Consider the following 20,061-nt stretch of genomic DNA (forward strand, 5'->3'; position numbering starts at 1 on the left):
GCCGGCTCGCTTCGCTCCCGGGAGCTGGCCACTCGGCCCGTTCTGATCCCGCTCGCGTCTTCCCCCCGGGTTCAGGGTTTTGATTTGGGTTGTTGGGCTGGGTCTGTTTGCCCGTCTGTCTGTTCCTCCCACCCTCACCTTCACCTCCTTCCTTCGCTCGGGGGGCTGCCAGTGTGGTGGCGCGTGGGGTTTGGAGTGGGCGCTGGGGCTTTGCAAGAAGCCAATTTTAATCAACTTTGCGTGGGGGAAGCGGGAGGCGGAGCGGGGGCCGGCGGGGAGTTGGGAAGTTTGGCCCAGCCAGGTCGGGGGCTTTCCCGGACCTTGGCGACTTTGGGAGTTGAGGGAGGAGTAGGGATCGGGTTGACCGGGGAGCAGGGACTGTCGAGTCCGGCTGAGGCTGGGGCTGCTGCGGGGAGACCAGCGCGCGGGGCACGGATGGCGGCGACCTGTGGGGGTTTCGGATAGGGGGTACAGCGTTTTGCCTCCCCCCCGTCTGCCGCAGCGGTTGCTGCTGCTGCTGCGAAGAAGAAAGTGGAAGCCTAAGGTCCCCTACCCCCTCCGTTTCTGAGGTCACAGAGCTAGACCCCCGCCCCTGCGAGTTTAACTTGAGTTTCCTGTCCGTAGAGGTGAGAAGGAGATCAGCGGCCGCCGTAAAGGGCTTTCTGGTTTTCCTCGCCCGGGATCTGGTGACCGTCCCTGAGACACCCACCCCAGTGCCCAAAACCCAAACAGTATACCCAAACAGGGCAAAACAGTTTCCCCGGGCGCATCACTTTACCGAGCTTTTCTGAACCGCCCCTGTCCCAGAACAACTCGGGGTCTGCGAAAATAATCCAGACAAGACCCATTCCAAGGTATCACCGCTCCTCTCCGGAGTGAGAAATCAATTCCTGATGGTGGCGCGTCTGTGATTCTTCCTTCTTGACTTTTTGCTGCTTTCTCTCCCCGCAGCGGACTTTGGGGGATTACAGGATGATAGGCTGCGTGTGTGTAATAGTTACTGAGTGAGTGACCCCATTTCTGGAAAGCATGACTGAAACGCGGGGGTGGAATGGGGCAGGCTCTGATGAGTGGTGTGCTTGGCGGCAGCCGCTGCCCTGCCGGCCTCCGCAGTGTGAGAGGTAGATAGGGTTACTGGTTACGTCAGTAAAACCGAGGCTCAGTTTGATCTGAGATGCGGGACACTTGCATTCTCCAGTGTAATGGAGAGGGCGGGGTATCAGTTCAAATCGCTTTTCACTTTTTTCCCCCAGTCACCTCCACTGCTGTATAAAAATTTTACTTGTTCTCCTTAACGCACGCAGAGTTGTAATAGTGCTTATGATTGATTGGTGCTTAGTATTTTGCGACTTGGATCATACTTGTAAAACCTGAACTAAATGCTGCTCTTCAATGGAAAAGACATTGATATATGTTGAAAGAAAATGAAAGAAAGGAAATCATGTTTTTAAGACTGACAGAATCACAAGAACTTTATTTGAAATTGTTAACCAGACTAATACTATGAATCTTTTATTTAAAAAAAGCCAAATTTATGATGTTTAATCATCCTTTGGATGGGTAGTGTGAAAAACAGCATGCAAGAGCTCTTTTCATATTTTTCCCCGGAAAATTTTTTGCATTAAATAATATAGCTAAAAGGTTAATAAAATGTTCTCAAAGTACTGAACTTGTGGAAAGAAATTAAATTTGCTTTGAGCCTGACTTTTACGTACAAACATTAACAATTGCAACTCAAGATCAGTCCACATTTCTGGTTGGCATTTATCGATGTGATAGGAAAACAATGTCATTTAAAACTCCACCTTATCCTTTTTCTATCTAGAATGCATTTGGATAAGGAAGCACAAAACTGATATTTATTTAGCACCAACTATATGCCAGGTACTGTACTACATTACTATTTCATTTTATCCTTCCTATGACCCAGCAGGGTAGGATTATGGTCCCCATTGTTATAGATTAGGAAACAAAATCTCAGAAGCTGAAAGGTACAACGATTATAAATAGTAAATGGCAGAGCCATAATTCAAAGCCAGGTGGATACAATTCATGTGCTTTGTTTTATATCAGGGTAGCTGTTCCAAATCTTTTGTGGAAAAATTCGGGGTATAAATAAGCCAGTAGTTAGAGGTCATCTATTTTCCAAAAACAAATAGAGTATTATAAGAGGTCTCATTTGGTAAAGCCTTGTTATTTCAGTTACTGTCATGTTTTCCAGAACTTGACAGATAGGATTCCACAATTTGCTATTTTCAAAGAATTTTCTTGCTATTCTGGCATAAGGTATGTCAAACAGAGCCAATGTAGCCAAGATTTATTAAAACTAAATTCTAACAAATTGCCTTTAGATATTTAATTTCCTTTGCTTGTTCAGCTATTTCAAGTAAATTACTTCTGATACAATTTGGAAATATTGAAGACAGTGAGGGAAAGGTTGAAAAATTCCACTCAGAGGTCTAATATTTTCACTGTTATGCCGTTTCCTCCCCAGTAGGTTCCTATCAGATAATAATTGTATTTTACCAGAGTAACATCGTTTTTTTAAAGCGTCATTTACTTGAGTAAATATATCAAAATATTTCTCTCCAGGTTAAAAGATTTCAGGATTAGTCTGTGTAGGAGTTTACATTTGTGGTCTCATCCCTAGTACACTGTGAACTCTTGAAAGCAGACTTTTTTACCCCCCCTCTCTGAATCCTCAGCATTCAACACAATGCCTGGCACTTACACATTGTGGACTTAATAAATATCTGCTGAATGAATCATGAAAGTCAGGAATAGGATGATTATGAATCTTATCTCTGTTTTTTTATCATTTTAATCTCATTAAAATATAGACAATTTAAAAAGACCTCAGTGCCTCAGTAAAAACACAGGCAGTTTCTTCAGTTCCTTTACACTGGCCTTCCTGCTTTAAGACCTCACACGAATCTCATGGTGTTCAAAACAAAAAAACCCTTGTGGTTAAACTCAAACGTGGGTCAGAACATGATAGGCTAGAACTAGGCCAAATGTTTAAAGAAGCAAATTTAGGATAATAAAGGAAGTACTATGTAAGCAAAGTAAGGGTTGGTACAAGATAAAAAACAAACTAGCTTCCTAACTGGTCTAGGTGAACTCTTTAGTGAGTTACTTAAAGATGCTAATGTGCTTTTGAATATTTGACTGTTTAGAGAATGGATAGATAGGAATTATGGCTCTTCTGTTCTACAAATCCCTTGCCACTGCTGTCAGAGACAGCATTTACTAGATCATAAGCCTGACCTAGAGTGATACTTTTTTCTCCGCTGCAGTAGAGTAGGTATAAATGATAGTAGATCTAAATATGAAGTTTTCAAAATAATAAAACTATGGAGGTTATTTTTGTTTTACAGAAATGTGTTATATAAAATAGCCACAATATAATGTGTTGTATACAATGTGTATTACACAATGTGTTGTATGAAAATAGCTACCTCGATTTCCTTTAAATAACAGGTACCCATGATGCACTGAAAAATATCAAAAAATATCAACTATATAAGTATTTTATTATAGAAACTGAGGCCTTTGTGTGGGAGATCATGTTTAGTGAATGTGCAGCCATTTTTAACCTCAAAGATTATATAGTATTCTATAGTATAATACATAGATTTTATAGTATTTCTACTATATCAATATTATGTAGATTTCTTATTTTATCTATAGGTAAAATGTTCTATTAAAGTATAATCATTGATTTTGAAAAAAATGTTTTATTGTTTCTTTTCCTTTTCCTGTTTTATTTTTACCACCTTTTAGGTTTTTTTCTTTCCCCTAAGTGAAGATCTGAGGAGAGGACAGGTATTGTTACATGTCAACTGTCAAGTAACTGTGACACATTACTGAACACTTCATTGTTTTCAGTGATTATGATAGAGGATGTCAGTTTTGTAAAATGTAGAAAACTTTGCTTCATTTTGGCAGCTTGATCCTGTAGTAATGGGGTAGATTGAAAATGTGAAACTTGCTGAATGCATTTAAATTTTATTAATAAAACTTTTATCTAATTACAGGAACAAATATAGGCAGACTTTGTCTTCTCTTTAGTGTACATTTCTGGAAACCACAATAAGTATATCTTATTTTTAATAAGGGTGGCATAATTGGACTGTGTACTCCTGACCAAGGACTTGACATTTGCTAAATTATGGAATGACCAAAAATATAGATCACTTATCTAGAAGTCTGAGTTGCAGAACAATTGTCCTAAAGTTTTTTAAAATTTTTATTACTAAGAAACTCATACCATTGTGATAATTAACAAGATTTGCTCTACAGTTCAATGCTCAGGGACATGTGATCTGCCAGACTGTGAATGATGGGTAAGGTCACAGTTGCCTGGTTGACCCAGTGCAGAATGGGTGCTTTAGACCCAACGGTTCAGATTGTAATGAATGACACACTGACATGTTGGTGGTCTCACTGGTAATGCCCTTGTTTAGGTGCTTTGGTGGATAACACATTTTAACGCATTGGAATGCAGCTGTGCAAGTACATATATATATATACACATCCCGTTCCCCAATTCACATAAATAGAAAAAAACAAGTATCTAAATTGTAATACCTAGTATTCAATATCTTCCTTCCACCCCGCTCCCATCAGTGTGTTCTTTTGGAATTAATACAGTGACCTATATCATTAACTTGGAGGTATCAGATCTCACATATTCTGGTTTATCAGTTTAACACCAAAAAGCATTAAAGCAAAGAAAAACTACCCTATTTAATCATTCAGTAAAAACTACCATGTTTAATCATTAAGTTTTGTCATGATTTAGCAAAACAAACACAAATGTGTATGTGTGTGTGTGTTTTATAAAACAGGTTCAGGATAAAATGTATCCATATAGCACATAATGATTATTTTAATACATTTGGCCTACTTATTTTTTGACAGTTTACCAAGTTGTACAATTTAAAAGCCAATATTTATTAATCCCTAATGTACAGAAACATAGGAGGAAGTTGTCTCTTTGGTTAAACAAACTGTTGAAAGAAACTTTGGCACACCAAAATTTTTACTCTTTAATTGATAGATAATATTTGTACATTTTTATGAGGTCATGTGATATTTTGTTCCATGCATAGAATGTGTAATGATCACATGAAGGTGTTTGGGGTATCCATTAATCATTTCTGTGTGTTGGGAACATTTCAAATCCTCTCTTCTAACTATTCTGAAATATATAATACATTGTTATTAACTATAGTTACCCTACTCTACTCTGCTATCCATTGTTAGAACTTATTCCTTCTATCCAGTTGTATGTTTGTACTGTGCCTATTAACCAACCTTTCTTCACCCCACCCCCTCTGTAACCCCCACACTCGTCCTATCCTCTAGTAACTCTCATTCTGAGTAATAACTCCCTACTCATGAGCCCCACGTGTGAGTAAGAACATGCAATATTTGTCTTTTTGTCATGTGGCCTGTTTTAAGCAAATACATTAGTTACTAGTAATTAAGTATTTTGGTTTTGGCTTATTCTTAAAACTTAGAAAGGACTTTGTGGGGTTATTTGGATTAATAGCAAAGTGTTAAAGAACATAAGCTCTGGAGCCATAAAGACCTATGTTTGAGTCCTGGCTCTGTCACTTAATAACTTTGTAACCTTATGCAAGTTATATTTAACATCTCTATACTTCAACATCCTAATTTGTAAGATAGGGATGAAAATAATGTCTACCTCATAGAGTATTGGTGAGAATTAAATGAAATGATAATATATGTAAAGTACTTGGTGCAGTACATGGTTTAAGTTTTTAATAAACAACAGTTACAGTGAATCATCCCTCTTAAAGAACTGTCTGAGTTCTTTGTTTTTCGTCTGGGGTAATTTTTTAGAATCCAGCAAAACAATTAAAAGTGATTTATTTGATTGATCAGTTTAAATAGTCATGGTAATATCTGAATGTAATTGAAAGGGCAAGGGGAATAGAAATCTCTTGAATCTTGTCCTTTTTGCATTGATCCCTTCCTCAATATTGTCTTTAAAGGGAAAAAACAGCATTGTGAAGAATATATGTGGAAGAAGGAAGAAAGGAAAGTTTGTTCACATTTTTAACATTGCTCAAATTGGAAGATGTCTCACAATCCATGGCATGTCATAGTTTAATTAGCAGCATGTTTTTCCTTAATATATAAAATAATAGTATATCTTACACTTGATTGTATCTTTTAATCAGTGAAATATAGTGTATCCTGTATGTTTACCTCTTGAAGGTAATGTGTCCCTGAAGAAATGGTTAAAGTCAGTTTATAGCATCAACAGGTAGAATTTTATGCTTTCCTTCTAAAGCATACCAACACACAATGTGCACACCTTTTTATGTTTTAGGATGAATCCGTTCTGTTAATTTTTAGGGAAAGAAATTAATACGTCACACCTCCTTCCCCATTGCTATAAATACATTTGTTATAGTTATTTGGAAATACCATAAGGTAACTGGGTTTTCCTGTCTATAAATGTAGTCCTTTAGATTTTGCCTGTAATGTGGTATTGGTTCTTACAAAACTCTAAATAGTATATATAGTATTTTTCAAGCTGAAAAGTCTCTGGAGATATGATGTTAAAAGGTGTATCCATGCCTCAAGAATCACCCCCTCCAAAAAACAAGGTAGTGTGGCATAATCAAGTAAGTTGGGGAAATGTGGCATTAAATAAGATTTAACCTGTCTTTACTGTATAATTTAGAACTTTTAAGATGTTGTATACAATGAATCTGCAAAACGGATATGGCCCACAGCATTTGAGACTTGATGTCAGAACCCCTTTTTTGTGAACCATCTATTGAAGTCTCAGTGGACACAAAGTGCTTTGCAGAACACAGTTTTGGAAAGTCTGATAACTACAGTAACGTGATCCAGTATTGCCTGGAAATGAGCTGTTATGTTTAATTGACTGTATTGAAGTGTTTTCATTAACTGTCAAGAGTTTTGTTTCATTTTGAATTGAAATCTTTCTAAATTGTATAAAAATGTTCCATCTTAATAGTGAATATAAATGTAATAATAATTTAGATAAAAGTTAAAAATAATTTACACTTTTGATTCGGTGTTCTAAAAATTAATGGTCATATTCTACCTTAATATCAAGCTAATTGCCCCTACTAAATGGCTTGTACATTGACTGTTTCTGTAACTTATGTCTAGTATTTGTAGTTTAAAAATTTTCTTATACGCCACTTTATGTCACTGTTAATCTGCTTTTCTCTTCCATTTTCCTGTTAAAATTAATTGCTTCTCATTTTCACTTACTAGAGAATAGACATCTAGGATTAGTAATATACAAAAGTTACAGTTTCCAAGTAATGTAAAATAGCATCCTCACCCTTTTTCTGGTCTCTGCTCATCATGTACAAATACCTCTGGGGTCAGGGGTGTTTGCTGGGCATATTTCCAAATAATGAATAGTGATTTTATGTTTTACATACCATAACAGAACGGCTCAATTGCTGGCATTACCTGCCCTGCATACTTAAGTTCCTCTCTTGAAGATGTCAGCTGGAAAGTAGAACATAAATGAACTAAAAAACAGGCAGCTTTAAATTGAAAACTAGCTTACTGCCCTGCCTGGAGTCAACTCTCCACATTGTGAGTCCTTTTCTGTTGTTCTCATAAAATAGTGTTAGTTTCCTAAATATTTGTTACTCTACACTTAGGTATAGATCTAAAAGCACTTTTAGATTTCTTGTCATAATAGAATTGACAACCATAGCATAAGTTAAATCAAATTTTCCCATCTTAACTAATATATCTATGGTCTCTTACATACCTTAAAAACTAGTTTTGTCCACCATATAGGTTGATTTTTATAATCTTACATATGGTGATGATCTCATCTTCAAATCTGACCTGGTCATTTAGATTTCTGTGAGCTTGGCTCTAATTCTTTGGGCCACAAAGCTTGTTATAGGAAACTTGATTCAGTCATTTGATATGTGTTAGAAGCAGATGTCAAATGATAGCCTGAAGCAAAAGATCATTTTGACATTAATAGATTGAAATGCATCTCAAGTGCAGTGGTTTGGGATAAATTTTCACTTCAAAAAATCTTGTAAAACCTATAGCAAAAACCTCAGCTATCTAGAATGTTACTTCATTTCTTCACGTTTAGGAACAGAGGCATCTATCTGAAAATAATACAAAATAATAAAGATTTACTTAAAATCACAAAAAATTTCTAGATCAGCACTGTTTAGTACAGTAACTGCTACCCATATGTGGCTGTTGAACACTTGAAATGTGGTTAGTGTGGAAGTGAATTTTTTAATTTTAACTAATAGTCACCAGTGGCTATTGGCTACCATGATGAACAGTACAATTCCCAATTACAGTATTAGTACAAATTGATTGCATTTTTTACACCACTGTTTTTTTCATTTCTACCTTGTATGATTTATATCTTGAAATTAATAGGCTAAAGCTTTTCTAAAAACAAATATTTAACATGCTTTTTCAAATTATTTTTAATCAGGTTTGTTTTGCCCTTTTCTATCCTGAAGATTCTGATAAACCCTCTAGGGTGGTACATACCCCACAAATCAGCATTCTTTTCTTCCTACAACTTTAATAGTTTTACTGTGACATCTCATTCAAGTGATAACACTAAAGCATTGGGGGAAATTTAAATATCAAAAAATGTTGTAATTATAAGTTTCCTCTTGTGCACAGAGCTTACAGACAGAGATATAAACAGACTAATGTCTCTGGGTAGAAAAATACACAATTATCTTCTATATTATTGGATGAATAAATTACTGTATGGTAATTTGTTTAAATATTGTGTTGCATCCACTGTACTGTGCTAGTTAAAACTGAAAAAGTGGATTGGTGCATCTTGAAATATGAAAGCATTTAAATTTTTTTAGCATAGAATTTTAGAGCAGAGAACAATTTAGCTCTACCCTATTTATATAAGAAAATTGAGACCTGTTCAGGCAGACCTGCTCCAGGTGATATGTTAACAAAGTCAGAGTTGGGGTGTGCAACACATTGATTTCACTAAAATTCATTTTGTCATCCACAACATATCAATACAACTTTTTAATTTTATCAAAACTATCTTAAATACAAATTCTGAAAGAGCCACAATGGACAAAAGTTCAAATATTACTTTTTCTCTACCCTCTGCTAATTTTCACTCATTTGCTATGTCAAGAGTACTCAAATCCAAAATAATACACAGTCTTGCCTTAGCCTTAATTTATAAGTCTGGAAAATACAGTCCTTAGTTTACAAAAACAACTTCAGAATGTTCCTACCTACAAACGAAGGGTGAGGGGTACGTTGAGATCACTGCTCTTTCCCAAGTGAAGATGGAAGGAAGCTCATGTCTATTGAATGCTCCCCTTGACAAGTCACTTTGTGTATATCAACTTGAATGAAGTATACATAATTATCCTCAACTTACAGATGAGGAAACTGAAGCCTAGAAGGGTTAAATAATGTGCTCATGGTTGCACAGCTAGTAACTGAAGGAGCCAGAATTCAAACCCGAGTCTCATAGATTGCAAATTCTATTGACTTTTCACTATACAGCCCTGTTTGAGTTGAGAACATCCAGGTGAGTGACTCAATCTAAATGAAATCTGCTACCGGGGAAAAAGGATCCAGGTAGTTTACATGAGTAGCTATTATGGAGATGTAGAGAATAACCTAGAGAGATAGGTGACTTCTCACATATATAAATATATGTATGTATGTAGCATGAAGCCCTCTTCTCACCAAGGAGGCCTGTAGAGATGATGTGATCCTGGCATGAACTAGGAATGCTATTCACAATAGAGACAGTGCTTAAGTAGTCAATAGGTAAAGTTAGAAAAGTTAGTAAAACCGTGTGAGGTTGATGTTAGTTTCCAAATACAGTGAATTAAACAGGTTTTTGTGAGTTGGCCTGAAAAACAGCATTTATGACATTGTATGGGAAGATTATTTGAGATTTCCAACGAGCTGTCTTACAAATAAAACAAAATGTCTAACGTTTGATACAAAAATTACAGTACTTGGAAAAGGGGGGGAGGGATGCCGCCTAGACATTACTTAACAGCTCTCTTTACAGAAGCCCCTAGGTGTATGCCTGAGTAAATGTGCTCTGTTCTTTGATTGCAGCTTATTAAATCATTACCGCTCTATCTTTGCATCCTCTTTTCAGAAAAATCTACTTGATGTTCCCTCAGAGTGCTAGAAAACAGAATTTGGCTCAACCCAGAAAGGTTAACAATTACCTAACTATCGTATAAGAAAAGGAAATTTAAAAGGAAAGTTATGCAATCGTTTTTTTGTTTTGTTTTGTTTTTTTCTTAGTCTGTCAGGTCAAATAGCCCTAAATTAATTCTTTTCTCACTCCATCACCCAGAGCTTTTGCTCTAATGCTGATACGGAAGTTCCTTGTATATGTATGTATTCTGTCACCCAGGCTGTAGTGCAGTGGTGCAATCTCGGCTCACTGCAACCTCTGCCTCCTGGGTTCAAGTTATTCTCCTGCCTCAGCCTCCCAAGTAGCTGGGACTACAGGCGCCCACCACCATTCCTGGCTAATTCTTATACTTTTGGTAGAAACGGGGTTTCTCCATGTTGGCCAGGCTGGTCTCGAACTCCTGACCTCAGGTGATCCATCCGCCTTTGCCTCCCAAAGTGATGGGATTAAAGGCGCAAGCCACCGCATCCAGCCTAATTCCTTTTTTTTTTTTTTTTTTTGAGACGAAATTTTGCTCTTATTTCCTAGGCTGGAGTGTGTGGTGTTGCGATCTCGGCCTACTGCAGCCTCTGCCTCCCGGGTTCAAGTGATACTCCTGCCACAGCCTCCCAAGTAGCTGGGATTATAGGTGCCCACCACCACGCCCGGCTAATTTTGTTTTAGTAGAGACAGGGTTTTGCCATGTTGGCCAGGCTGGTCTCGAACTTCTGGCCTCAGGTGGCCCGCCCGCCTTGGCCTCCCAAAATGCCGGGATTACAGGCATGAGCCGCTGTACTCAGCCTAATTCCTTTTTTAATTGAGAAATTTACGTACTATAAAATTCACCCTTGTATATAATTCAGTGGCTTTTACTATATTCCCAAGGTTGTGCAGCCTTCACCACTATCTATTTCCTAGAACAGTTTCATCACCCCAAAAAGAAATTTCATACACGTTAGCAGTCACTCCCCATTTCCTCCATTCTCCCAGTCCTATTTTCTGCCTCTAGATTCACCTATTCTGGACATTTCATATTAATGGAATCCTACAGTATGTGGCTTTTGTGTCTGTTTTCAAGGTTCTTACATGTTTCAAGATTCATACATGTTATAGCATGTAGCAAGACTTCATTCTTTTATGTGGCTGAATAATCTATTGTATGGATATACCACAGTTTATCCATTTATCAGTTGATGGACATTGGAAATTGTTTCTACTTTTTGTCTATTATGAATAATGCTGCTGTGAACATTCGTATTAAGTTTTTATGTGAACATATGTTTCCATTTTTCTTGGATATATACCTAGGAGTAGAATTGCTGAGTCATATGGTAAGTCTATGTTTAGCTTTTTGAGGTACTGCCAGCCTTTTCCAACTGGCCTGTACCATTTTACATTCCCATCAGCAGTGTATGAGAGTTCCAGCTTTTCCACATCCTTACCATCACTTACTGTCTTTTTTACTATAACCATCCTAGTGGGTGTGAAGTGGTATCTCATTGTGGTTTTGATTTGCATTTCTCTAATGACTAATGATGTTAAGGATCTTTTCATGTGCTTCTTGTCCATTTGTATACGTAATTCATGTGCTTATTTTGTTACTGTTTTAGGGACTTAAGTTGGCTTTTGCTCTAATGCTGATATGGAAGTTTCTTGTATATGTATTTCTTAGAAAACTTAGTTTCAATACATGGTTTTAAGATATTTTCTTTCTTTTTAGATTTGATAAATACAAGGTTTTTCCTAAAATAGTGGTTTTCCAACTGGGTTAATAGAGCTCTAGGTTCTATGAAAGTGCCTTAGGATACCTCTCACCAAGGCATCCCTTCTCTCAGCCAGAGTGGAATTCCTAGAGGAACACAACAAAGAGTTAAATATTGATTATAGAACTTAAAAAAGAAAGTTACAGAAAGAAAAGATTGGGGCAGTGATATTTTTCCTTAGAGTCTCCTTGGCCTAAACTAGTCTATAGTTTCTTATTTAAAGCAAAAGTGCAGGTGTTAATAGAAGATTAATTACTAATCTTAATAATAGAAAAACAATAGGCCTAGAATCTCTGAAATTAAATATAAGTCAACAGATAAATGAATTCAGGAATCCATCTCAAGTGAAGTAACACATATAGGTATGTTATTTGAAGAAGTAAAAATGCAAATAAAACAAAACCTTATTTGCCTGTTTTCCTTCAAGTTCTTGCTGGCTATTGGTATAATTCAAGAGTAATAATTATCAAAATGGATGTTCATATTAAGTAATCCTTAGAGAAATGTCATAGGCAAATTAAAAATAAGTTTTGCCTTGGATTAATAAAAAGAAGAGCTCATAAATGAGTTTTAAAGCTATCTCCTGCCCACCACCCCGCCTCCCCCGCAAGCTTTTCTGAGTATGTATAGTATACTACTAGTTGAAAATGAATTAAATGCAATTATTTTCTTTTGGAACATTAAAGTCTAAAAGTACTGGGGTGGGCAGGAAGTTCAATAGCATGAAACAAGGTAAATTAGTAAAGAATAATATAAGCAGATGTAATTGGATCTTTAGGAGGAAATTATGACCTATAATGTTACAGCAGTTTTCTGTAGTACATTTTCAACCATAATGTGGAAAATTAGAAAATAAATGTTATTTTCAACATAAAAATTAATCACTTGGAGGACACTTCTGGTTCTGCCAAGATAGAGGACCCCTATTCCTCCTTGATCATCCCTTACAGCTAAAACACCTTAGATATAACACAACAAACAAGCACAGGAACATTCTAAAGGTGGAAAAAGAAGGCAAACAGCCTGCAGACCTTGGGACTCAAGAAAATTCAGGGAATTCACTATTTGTGTTCTTCCTGTCACCTCCCATATATCCTAGACAGGGTGCTATGAAAGCCTCCAAACTAGAACTGCCAACAGTCACAGACAAAAAGAGCTCTGAGAAAAAGACTGTTTCCTTTAGACAAACAACTAGGGGAAAGGTAGCCAAATAAGACTGAACCTTTTGGACAATACTCACCCTACCCTGGCCAAATACCATCAGAAAAACCCCACCTCACCCCAAAGAAGCAAATAACAGTGCTCTCACTCCCCAACCCAGTGGTGTGGGCTGGGGATATCAGAGACCTAAGTGCCCATTTCTTTGCCCAACAAAAGCAGACAGCACTTTGGTTCCCCCTGCTGGGTGGTTTTGGCAGACCAGGCAGGAAGCGTTTTCCCTCATTCCTCTTCCAGCAGAAGGAAGTTGTGCTCTTGCCAGGGTGGTGTCTAGCAGCAGTGGGGTCTAGCAGCAAATTGAACCTCCACCCCAACCCAGAAGCAGTGACACTTAACAAGGTGACGTGAGCCAGGGCTAATCCATACTCTACCCTCACCTGGTATCAACAGGCAGAACAAGAAGGTTGGAGGTAGGATTCTCAACACATCTTACCTCCACTAATGTCAGTGGGGCCCAGTAGAGAACTGAGCCTTCACTCCCATCTGGCAAGTGATGGGTGGCAGGGCTAGTTGGCATTCTGCTTCCTCCTCTACCCTCCCCTGTTGTTAGCTGGGTCCTTTGGGGAGCTGAGCTTTTGGCTTTATAGTGCAGCAACAAAGAAGTATGAGTCAGCCCTCTGCTTTCCTCCTCCCTGTCATCATCAGAGCCCAGCAGGGAGGTGAACTTACACCCCTACTCAGAGGCAATGAGGTGATACAGGTTGGTGCCCTACTTTCATTGGGACTAATAGTGGAGCTGAACTTCCATCCCACCCATCTGCAACAAAACAGTGTGAGTCACTGCTCCACTTTTGCCTCGGTGATGTTGATAGGGCCCAGAGGGAAGCTGAACATACACACTCACCCTCCTCACACTCCACCTCAACAGACGGACTGCCTGCTTCAGAAAAAAAAAAAAAGATTAAATAGGAAAGAGTCCTATAATCTCCAAATATCCATTAGACAGTAAAAAAAATCACCTACACCAAAAACCAGGAAAATTGCAACATGAATGAGAAAAGACAGTCAACAGACATCAGCACTGTGATAATTCAGATGTAATTATCAGACCAGAATTTTAAAGCAGCCATCACAAAAATGCCTCAGTGAGCCATCACAAACACACTTGAAACAAATGAGAAATTCGTCTCAGGAAAGAAATGGAAGCTATAAGGAAGAACCAAATAGAAATTTTAGAACCGAAAAATGCAGTAACTGTAATAAACTTACTACATGGTCTAGATAGGAGAATGGAGATGACAGGAAAGAATAACATTGGAGATAAAGCAGTAGAAATGAAAAATAGAGAAAAACTGGAAAATGAACAGAGCCTCAAAAGCCTGGTGAACATTAACAAAAGATTTAACATGTCATCAGAGTCCCAGAAAGGGAAAAAAGAAAGTGGACCTGAAGAAATAATGGCTGAAATTTCCCCAAATTTTGCAAAAGACATAATCTTACAGATTCAGGAAGCTGACTGAATCCCAAATAAGATAAACCCAAAGTAATCCACTCCTAGATAAAATCAGAATCAAACTTTTGGAAATGAGTGGTTACTGTCTAATAGATACAGAGTTTCAATTTTGCAAGATAGTTCTGAAGATTAGTTACATAATGTGAATACTACTACTAAACCATACACTTAAAATAGTTGAGATAGTGAATTTTATATTATGTTTTATGACCATTGAAAATTTATGACAATTGAAAAATATCAAACTTTTGAAAAAGAATCTTTAAAGCAGCTAGAGAGAAATGAACTGTTACCTATAGGGAACAATTCATGTGACAGCAGATTTTCCATCAGAATCTGTGGACGTCTGCCAGGCACAGTGGCTTACGCCTATAATCCCAGCACTTTGGGAGGCTTACGTCTGTAATCTCAGCACTTTGGGGGGCTTACGCCTATAATCCCAGCACTTTGGGAGGTCAAGGCAGGAGGATTGCTTGAGCCCAGGAGTTCAAGATCAGCTTGGGCAACATGGCAAGACCCCATTTCTACAAATAATAACAATATTAAAAATAGCCTGGCATGGTGGCATGGGCCTGTAATTCCAGCTACTGGGTAGGCTGAAGCTGGAGGATCACTTGAGCCCAGACAGTCAAGGCCGCAGTGAACCATCTTCGCTCCACTGCACTCCAGCTTGGGTGACACAGTGAAACCTCATCTCAAAACATCTGTGGATGCCAGAAGGATATGGCACACCATTTATCAAGTGCTGAAAGAAAATACTGTCAACCCAGATTTCTGTACCAAGTGAAAATATCCTTCAGGAATGAAGATAAAATCAGAGTGGTCTCGGATGCAGAAAAACTAAGAGAATTTGTGAGTAGCAGACCCTGAAAGAGAATGATAAAAGAAGGAAACTTGGACTGTCAGGAATAAAGAAATAACATAAATTCTACATAGTCTCCTCCAGAAAATAGAGAACACTTTACAACTCATTTTATGAGGCCAGTATTATCCTGATAGCAAAACCGGAAGATCGTATAGAAAACTACAGGTCAATATCCCTGAAGAACATAGAATCCTCAACAAAAACTAGCAAAACAAATCCAACAACGTGTAAGAATTGTATGCCATGACCAACTGGGTTTTATTCCACATCAGACACAGTATCCAAAAATCAAGGTAGCCTACCATATTAAAAGGTTAAAGAAGACAAGTCACATGATACTAATAGAGAAAACATATTTTTTCTTGATCATGAGATGGCTTATAGAAAAGAGAAAAAACATTTAGCTAAGTTAAACATTCATTCATAATAAAAACACAGCCACCTAATAGAGGGGGACTTGTTCAACTTGATAATGAACCCACAGCTAACATAAAACTTAATGATGTAGTCCCAGCACCTTGGGAGGCTGAGGTGGGTGGATCACTTGAGGCCAGGAGTTCAAGTCCAGCCTGGGCAATATAGCAAGGCTCTATCTCTAGAAAAATAATTTTTACAAAAATTAGCAAGGAATAGTGGTATGCACTTATAGTCCTAGGTACTTGGGGGACTGAGGCAGGAGGAACACTTGAGCCCGGAAGTTCAAGTCTGCAGTTAGCTGTGATCACACCACTGCACTCCAGCCTGGGCGACAGAGCAAGACCCTTTCTCTAAAAATAAAATGGGAGGAATCATTCCAAATGATTTTAAGACTTATTATATAGCTCCAGTACTCAAAATACTGTAGTATTGACAAGGGGATATACACATAGATCAGTGGAATAAAATGGAGAACAAGAAATAGGCCCACCTAAGTACAGCCAACTGATTTTTGTCAAAGTTACAAAAGCGGTTTGATAGAGGAAGGATAAATAGCCTTTTCAACAATGGTGCATGGAGCTGTTGCATATCTGTAGGTAAAACAATCAGTCTCAACCCAAATCTCATACTGTGTAAAAGTTGATTTAAAATGGATTGTAGATTTGAATGTAAAACTAGAAAACTTTTAGAATTTAGACATAGGAGAAGATCTTCAGGACTGTGGGCTAAATGAAGCATTTAAACCTGAGACCAAAAGCAAATTCTATAAAGAAAACAATAAATTGAACTTCTGAAAATTCAAGACCTTTTATCTATGAAAAAGACTCTGTAGAGGGTATGAACCTGTAACTGAGACCGGACTTGTATCTACAATATTCAAAGAACTCTCAAAACTCAGCAATAACAAAGACAAGCAATCTAGGCAAAAAAATAGACAAAATAAGTGAACAGACGCTTCAGCAAAGATGAGTAGCAGATAAGCATGTGAAAAGAGGTTCAGCATGGTGAGGTATCAGGGAAGTGAAAAAAATATGAGATATCACTACACACCTATTAGAACGGCCACAATAAAAAAATAGTGACAATAATAAATGGTGAGGATGCAAACACACTAGATCACTCATATATTGCTGGTGAGGGTATAAAATGATACAGTCCCCCAGGAAAATAGTTTGGCCATTTATTAATAAACATATGCTTGCTATATGATCCAGCAGTTGTACTCCTGGACATTCACCACAGAGAAGTGAAAACTTACGTCCGCATAAGTCTGTGCACAGATGTTCATAGAAGCTTTATTTGTACTATCCAAAAATTAGAAACCAAATGTCCTTGAATGGGTAAATGGTCAAATAACCTAGCACATCCACATCATGGAATAATACTACTCAGTAACTAAAAAGGAATGAATTGTCGATACACACTATAGCTTGGATGAATCTCAAGGGATTTATGCTGAGTGAAAAAAAGTTACATGCTGTATGATTTATATGACATTCTTAAAATGACAGAATTATTGCAATGGAGAATAGATTACTGATTGCCAGGAATTAGGAAAAGGGGAAGGAAGCGTGGTCATAAAGGGGCCACGTGAGGGATCCTGGTGGCAATAAACTGGTATCTTTACTGTAGTGGTGGATATAGAGACCCACACATGTGATCAAATGGCCTAAAAACACAGCTACATACCTGTAAAGCCAGTGAAATCTGAGTAGGATCTGTGCATTGTACCAGTTGCAGTGTCCTGGGTTTGACAGGAAGTGATACGTTACCACTGGGGTAAAGTAGGTTAAAAGTGTATGGGACCTCTCTGTATTACTTTTGCAACTTTCTGTGACTTTATGATCATTCGATCATTTCTAAAGAAAATGTAAGAAAAAAAGCTTATACAAAAAATTAGCCGGGCGTGGTGGAGGGTGCCTGTGGTCCCAGCTACTCAGGAGGAGGCTGAGGCAGGAGAATGGCGTGAACCCGGGAGGTGGAGCTTGCAGTGAGCCGAGATCATGCCACTGCACTCCAGCCTGGGTGACAGAGCGAGACTCTGTCTCAAAAAAAAATAAAATAAAAAATAAAAAAAATTAAAATGGTTTAAAGTGTCTATTGTCAATTAAAAAACCTATTCCTAGTAGTTTTACTACTAGAAATAAAAGGTATGTCCTTAATACTTAAAAAATCTCAGACCAATAACCAGCTTGATAGGGACATACTACAGGCATTCTCATTAAAACTATGCCTGCTATTTTCACTTCTATTTTACCTTCTAGAAGAGCTTGCTAATGCAATTAAATAAGAAAATCAAAGAGTATTCAAAAAGATAAAAGATTATTCATCTGTGATATAATTATCCACTTAGATAATCTAAGGAAATCCCCTAAAAAGATTTATTAAAACAAATGATAGTCTAATAAGGTGATATTACACAAAATGTATTCAGAAATCAACAAACAGCTTGCCTGTTTATGGGCCATAAACAGAAACTATGATGGAAAAAAGATTCATAATAGCAACAAAAATATTAAATGCCTAGAAATAAACATAACAAGCAAAGGACAAGACCCAAATGAAGAAAATTACTGAATTCCATTAAAGAATGATTTGAAAAAATGAGAAAAAAAGCTATAGTTCTTTAATGTAATTTAAATTACTTTCAATAGGACTTGAAGTTTTTTTTTTCTTGTTTTTTGCTTTTTTAAGATTTGAGGGTAACTTTTCCTTTGTTTTGAATAAATATCCTGATTTTTCATTTTTAAAAATTTCTTTAGGTTTCTCTAAGTTATAGCTTATGTGAGCAGTTGAAACTTAACAATTTTTAGTAACGTGGGGTTTTTTTTGTTTTGTTTTTGTTTTTGTTTTTTTGAGATAGAGGCGCGATCTCAGCTCACTGCAACCTCTGCCTCCCGGGCTCAAGTGATTTTCCTGCCTCAGCCTTCGAGTACATGGGACTATAGGCATGTGCCACCACGCCCAGCTAATTTTTGTATTTTTTGGTAGAGACAGAGTTTCACCATGTTGGCAAGGCTGGTCTTGAACTCCTGGCCTCAAGCAATCCACCTGTCCAAAGTGCTGGAATTTCAGGCGTGAGCCACTGCGCCCAGCCTAGTAAAGCATTCCTATTAATACTGTTTATTTATGCTTAATAAATATGCATATAGAATTAATCATGGAGCTCTAATTAGAAACTACATTTGTGGTTATCTTTTCAGAAATTAGTTTTGGTGGCTTTGTTACTAGGTTATGTTTATACCTAGGGTGAGATATATATATATATATGTGTGTGTGTGTGTACACATACACAGACATTTTAATTAAAGTGGATCATTTGGATTGTTTCTTACTAAGTCAATTCACCTAAAAACATGCCTAAAACACTTTGTGTTGAGATACAGTTGATATTACACAAACAAGAATTCTGTTAAACAGGTTCTGGTTTATTGTGTATTTGAGCAAGTACCATTGTTTTACTTGTAAGTTATTAATGCTATCTTTTTGTACATAAAGATGTTTGTAAGAATATATATGTTTAAGTGTTAATTAATAGTTATGTTATCAATAATGTTTATTAGTTCAGTAGGCATTTAGCATCACTTGTCTTACAGATGGGGAAACAGAGGTTTGAATGATTTTTGCCACAGTCACAGCAAATAAAAACTTGAACTTTGAAGCCCAGCATAATGGTGTATCTGTTTTGGGTAGGAGGGCTTCATTAAACCTCTAGAAACCAGAATAAATCATTTAACTTGTTTGTAGGACTCCTGAATTAGCCAACCCAAGTAATACATTAAAGGGTTATCCAGAACTCAGATTTTTAGCCCTGGAAATGGAAGTGGACCCATTAGGGCAAGGAGCTCTTCAAAATCCCCTCAAATAATAGTAATTGTTGTTTCCCCTGACAAGATGAGCAGGAGGAAAGAGAAGCTGACATCTCCTAAACACCCAGTGTGGCTGGGCATACTGAACTGTACCACAACCTCCAGCATAATTAGGATACAAATTTTATGGATTAGAAAACTGAGATTCATGTTAAGTCACTTACCCAAAGTCACAACAAAGAACAAAGCCAGGCTTTGAAACTTTATGTATCAGGCTCCAGAGCTCATGATGTTTACACTGGGATTTCCCAGTCTTTTTTTTCTTCTTCTTC

At 37.4% G+C, this 20,061-nt stretch overlaps 1 protein-coding gene across 3 annotated transcripts in view; it reads left to right on the forward strand.

Moving 5' to 3' along the window:
- Positions 1–20,061, forward strand: part of RPS6KA3 (ribosomal protein S6 kinase, 90kDa, polypeptide 3) — a 118,626-nt gene that overhangs the window by 930 nt on the left and 97,635 nt on the right. The gene's annotated exons all lie outside the window — the stretch shown is intronic.

This window comes from Colobus angolensis, unplaced genomic scaffold (assembly GCF_000951035.1).
Source record: "Colobus angolensis palliatus isolate OR3802 unplaced genomic scaffold, Cang.pa_1.0 Scaffold188, whole genome shotgun sequence".
NCBI classification, from domain to species: domain Eukaryota; kingdom Metazoa; phylum Chordata; class Mammalia; order Primates; family Cercopithecidae; genus Colobus; species Colobus angolensis.